Below are 5,954 nucleotides of genomic sequence, written 5' to 3' on the forward strand. Positions count from 1 at the left end.
GTTTTCATTTGGAGGATGTTGGTGGGAGGGTTACCTACACGGGATCAGCTCAGCCGTCGTAAAATTACATTGGCCTCTTGCTTCTTCTGCACGACATGCACTGAAACAGTTATGCATCTGTTCATGAGTTGTCCAGTGGCGCGTCAGATTTGGTCTTTTGTATCTCGCGTTTGGGAGGCAGTAGAGAGGTCTACTGTTTCGGCTCATCAGTGGATATTTGGGATTTGTCCTCAAGTCATTACTTCGGACAGTCACCTTGTGATATTCCATTTCCTTAGATGGACAGGACTTTGGCATATTTGGACTACACAGAATGGGTTCATCTTTGATTCCTTGTCTGGAATACATGGGCACATTCTACGTATCCGCGGTTTGCTACTTTGGCAGTTTTCTTCTCTCCTCTCAGCTCAGCTACAGGATGCAGATGTTATTTCGTTATGGTCTACGGCGGCTCGGCTGGCTCATCTTTGATGCTTTTATCTGGGATGCTTATTTGGCTAGGAGGCTTTCTTATTAGTGTACAAGTTTGCATGGTCATGATCCTTTAGAGGATGGGGTTTTTTTTGGGGCCATAGGTTCTGTGTGAGCCATGTGGCTGATGTACATTTTTACATATAATATAAAACACCATTTCAGGAAAAAAAGAGAGAGAGAGAGAGAGAGAGAGAACTTAATCTGACAGAGTTGTGGGAAGGATGCCTTGCTTGGATCCAGCCTCAATAACAGAGCGAGCACTTATTGAACAAAGAAAGGTAATAGCAACTTACTGAAGCTTTGCTAATTGTTTCAAGAAATGGCTGTGTATTTCAGAAGGGATGTGTAATGGGATTGGAAGTCATACATTTTGGTCTATGGCAGGCCCGACACCCATCAGTTGATGGCCGAGGTTCAGCGGCTTTGGAAAGAAGTTCTTCTTTACCAATGTAATCTAGCAAGGGCCGAGATTCAGGTCCGAATACTAGATGATGATAACAAAGACTTGAGGTTAGCTCTCCGGAACAGAATGTCCACAGCCTCACCTCCAGTATCCAAGAAGGTAATTTACTTTGATTGTTTGCTTCATGACGATGTGTCTGATTCAGCGTAACCTCGAAATGCGATTCGGTCCCTTTTTTGACATGAAACGTTTCGGCTCTTGAATGTTTCGGTGAAGCACTGAAATACCTAATGTTTCATTGATACGCATACAAACATATACATACGCTTACATATATACATGCGCACACAGGCACACATGCTTTATTATGAGTGGGAAACCTGAGAGAGAGAGAGAGAGAGAGAGAATATGTGTGTGTGTGTGTGTGTGTGTGTGTGTATCAAAGTTTACATACACACGCACACACATAATACATACATACATACAGAGGTATTTCAGTGTGGTGTTTCAGTATGCACCTATCCACGGGTGAAAAATTTTGGCATTTCGAATCTGTTTCGACATGAAACGTTTCAGGGGCTGATACATTTTGCGGTTACACTGTTCTGATTATATGCACAATTACAAAGCCATTTTTTAATCCAGTACGACAATTTTCAACGGGCTTTTATGCAGGGAAAAACCAGTTCTTCTCTCTTTGATAATATCGGTTCCAAGAAGGATGCAAGGCAGCCATTGATGTCACTTGAATCAAATAGGCTGAACCTTAGATGATGTCTTCTGCTCAAGTTACACTTTTACTTGGTGTATTGGCCAGCCACATGTGCTCACGCCGGAAAGAATTGAAGGGCAGTAAACAAAGGCATGTCAAAGCCAAGTAATAAGCTACCCACGAAAGCCAAAAAGATGTACAAGTCGTGGAGATATGCATGCAAACCTTCCTTACAATTTCTAGCTAGATGAATGAGAGTGGCCTTTGTATATAAAAAATATTTTTGTAGCTATTTATGAATTTGAGAGAGCTTATATAAATAATCAATTCTAAGTAGAGTTTGAGAGAGCTTATATAAATTATCAATTCTAAGTAGAGCTTTGAGGTTCATGTCGTCAGTATGTGGGCTGAAGGTAATGAATGATGCCCATTGATTGTTCTCCTTTGTGAAGAGGGTCATCTTAAGGAACCTCTTGCAAAATCAAATGATTCTAGTCAAATGCTAAAAGTAAGAGTCTTATATATAGTTGATTGGCGTGCAACATAGTGTTTTGGTCTTTAGGGGCATGGTATTGAGTTCAAAATTCACATGTGGAATGAATGCGAGCCTAATTTTCAGGGAGCATGTGCCCTCCACCTTCTCCAGAGGCCCTTGCCCCTGGAACATGTGACAAAAAAAAGTTAGTATTTGATCTGAACTAAGCAAGGAGGCTTATTGCCATTTTCTTTTCTCGTTTGATCAAGTAAGGCTACTGTGTTACAAGGTTTTGGTTATATTTGTGGCCTTCTTCATCATTGGAGAGGAAAGGTTTTAGGGTTTGTTCATGTTGCAAATTTTTGTTCATATGTGTGGCCTTTATCAGAGTCATGGTTGGAGAATAAAGTCTATAGGGTGTTTGATTGGCAAGAGCTCTTTAAAGATGGCCCATTTAAAAGTGAAATTGTGCTTATTAGGTTGTTTGAAGTTCCGGCGCAGGACCCCACCAATCCACGCCTATCAGTTGCCCTGGGAGAGAAGGAAACTTACTAATGCTCGACACTTTTCTTAGTTGAGTTACCTTTCAACCTACAGATGTGTTCATGGCCTGCCTTCCAATCTACACAAAGAACACATTTTTTTAGCAGGTTGACATGTTCTCCCAAAAAAAAAAACAGCAAAAAACTTTAAATAAGCTGTATTTCTTTCAAATGCATATTTATAAGACCTACACCTCTAATAAGCATGGTTACCTTCAAATGACCCACCGTTCAACTTACCGATGTGTTCATGGCCTGCCTTCCAATCTACACAAAGAACACATTTTTTTAGCAGGTTGACATGTTTTACCTTTAAAATAGCAAAACCTAACATAAGCTGTATTTCTTTCATATGCACATTTATAATACCTACACAACTAATGAGCATGGTTACCTTCAAATATGATCAATGAAATTCATTGGATGATTAGTGAGAAGGATCAAGCTAATGGGTTGATTAAGTGAAGCTAAGCATGACAGAGACCAAGAAGATAAATGAAAGATACAGACACATATTCTCTCTCTCTCTCTCTTCCCCCTTTGGATTGCATCTTAACATATAAAACAAACTTTTATTCTTTTGTTTTCCAATTTGTTAGCTGGTTGGTGCTTTATAAGGTGGGTGGGCATATGTCAATAAAGACCTTGAGTTCTTGTAAGATGTATGTCTATGCACACTTAGTCATCAAGTATGAGTGTTTTTGTTTCATGGGTTTCAGTCACGCCAAAAATACACATTCAATCCATGTGGGATTTGACCTTAGGTCTCTTACAGCACAAAGACCGAATGGCAAAGTTATGTGTCAATGGGCTTCAGAGAACAATCTTTTCAAAATAATGTTTGGAGATCTAATTAAGTGCATTTGCGCATGGTACACACAATCATCATCTACCAAGTGTAATGATGTTTATAGTGACACATGCACAAGTTTTGTGTGTATGCTACTAGTGATTGTTTCAAAGCTTATTTTATCAAGGCAACAAACCAACAATCCTTAAGTGAATCTTGCTTTGAGCTTCCAAATTGCTCCTACTCAATGTAATCTTATTAATAACATCAATTTGATATGAAAAATATGTCCCTTTCTAGTTTCAATCTCTTAAAACCATAATTTTATTGAGAGAAAGAACTTCTCTTGGATAGGTTTAAGCGTACTCCCTTTTTCTAGCATCCCTTAGATATCAACTAGCATAAGAAAAAAGAAGAAAGAATAAAGAATGCCCTTATTTTTTAGAAAAGAGATTGACTATTAAATAACACCTTTGGGGCAAGACCAAGGTCAATTACAACAGAGGTATATATGGCATCACCAAAGAAAAAGGAGCTCAAGTAGTCCCAGGCTCGAAGCCTTAAGGGACTTTCAGATTATAACTTAAATTTACACGAAACTTTTCAGATCTTCTAGGCATATTACAAAATTATATAAAAAAACTCTTCATAAGAGGAACTATCTCTATGTGTACTAGTGTTGACCTACTTTTGCATAGGATCCACACTCCAGGAACGTGGGTGGGTTGAAGTAGAGGGAGTCTCTGAAGGGTTTTCAATGCCTTGAATCAATGTCATTAAAAAAGTTTGAAGAACATTTTTCTACATTGAATGGCCAAAATTCGCACTAAGATTACATCATCATCATGAGCTTTTGCAAAGGAGGCTTCACATACCAAGCTCAGGTGTAGTGGGGGGGATTGGTAGTAGTCATCGATAGTGCCTCTTCTAGAGATCATGGGATTTTTTCCGCCATTTGCATGAGCTACTTCGTGTTAGCTTGGTGAGTCAAGACTACCAAGAGTAGAAGCAAGGAAATAACCACTTCAATGTCATAATGGGTTCATTGTTTGAAGAAGGGTGCCAATAAAGAACAATACTACCTGTGAGACTTGTGTTGGGGTGTGGAACTGAAACCTATGGTTCTTTGGATATGGATATATATGTTGAAAGCAACACAAGAGGTGGATAAATTCATGACATTAGTAGTTCTAGACATTTCCCACATTCATGGCCAAAATTCCAACTACAATTACAACATCATAAGCTTTTGCATAGGAGGCCGCTTTGGATGGGGATTCCCATTTTGCTGGGAGGATAAGATTTTAGACCTTTTCCCACATTCCATGGCAAAAATTGCCACAACATCATCATGAGCATCTAAAGGAGGCTCTGCATGCAGCTTTGCCCCACTGCACTCATCTGATGATGTTGAATGCTATTACAGAGAAAAGGGGCCCTTCCCACAAGAGAAAATGTCGAAAATTTATTGTGACGATGCTAAAGATGATTGAAAATTGACAGGGCAATTTCAAGAGGAAAGATCAAAGAAATCTCCTTGAAAATCTACCCCCCCTTGCAGCATGGTGCGGATAGCTGCATACTAGAAGAAATATTCTAGGGGCATCACACAGCTTATGAGGGTAGGAGTAATGTGCAATAAGTGCAGACCAAGAGAGAACATCTTAGACAGGAAGCTCTAATATTGCAAGAAAAAATGGGTGCTTCAAGAAAGGGATCTTACACTCCATCTATTGAAAATATTTTTGAGCTTACACCGATTGGGCTTATACCACCATGGTGCACTCAGAGGAAACATTCCAAACAAGACGCTCCTCAAGATGCTTTTGTAAATCACCACTCTTTGCTCGCTTCTCTATCAGAGCAATATGTGGTTGTGTCGGTCCCAAAGAGGGGGATGAATCACAGCAAAGTTTACCCAAGATGTAGGCACATAGTTTTCTTGATAGTGCCATGAGAGGGGGATTGCAAAATAGAGGAAAAACCAACTTTTATCCACAGACTGCTTGCATACTTCTTTTACTAGTAGGAACCTGCTTAATCCTGCTTGACAGAACAAACATCAGCAGGTTTTTTTCCTAGAGGATTCTTAACTTGGCTCACAGTCAATTGTTTTGGCCAAGATTCTTTAACAAAATTTACCGCACTGCATGTGTGACAACCAAGAAAACAAGATCTCATTCTCTCCAGTTAGTGCGGGATTACTTGATACTTGTGTTATTTGCAGTGGGTAAGCCACAACATGAATTCAATAAAAAAGTCCTCCAGTTATGAAGTGCACACAAATATGCAAACAGCCCCACGTAACATGGACACAAGAACCCCAAAACACTCCGCACAGTTACATGTCGAAATCACAGACGTCTGTTCGAGGGTTGATTGCTCAAAGTATTTGAATCCACCTTACAAAATGAAGCAGCTTCAAGCCTCTGATGCTCGCAATTACGACATAACTACCATCATCAAATAAGCTCCAACTTCTTAATGACTACGCTACATTAGTACATTGAAAACACATCAGCTATTGCAGTAAAAATTTTAGTACAAAGTTACAATGA

At 39.5% G+C, this 5,954-nt stretch overlaps 1 long non-coding RNA gene across 1 annotated transcript; it reads left to right on the forward strand.

Moving 5' to 3' along the window:
• The first annotated feature begins 305 nt into the window (after positions 1-305).
• On the forward strand, positions 306-1,922 carry LOC147625517 (uncharacterized). The gene is made up of 3 exons (XR_015268701.1): positions 306-752; positions 859-1,036; positions 1,553-1,922. It is a non-coding gene; the product is annotated as an uncharacterized LOC147625517 (long non-coding RNA).
• The last annotated feature ends 4,032 nt before the right edge of the window (positions 1,923-5,954 follow it).

The sequence above is a fragment of the Cibotium barometz genome, chromosome 23, assembly GCF_041138505.1.
Source record: "Cibotium barometz isolate CiBa-2024 chromosome 23, ASM4113850v1, whole genome shotgun sequence".
Classification (NCBI taxonomy): Eukaryota; Viridiplantae; Streptophyta; class Polypodiopsida; order Cyatheales; family Cibotiaceae; genus Cibotium; species Cibotium barometz.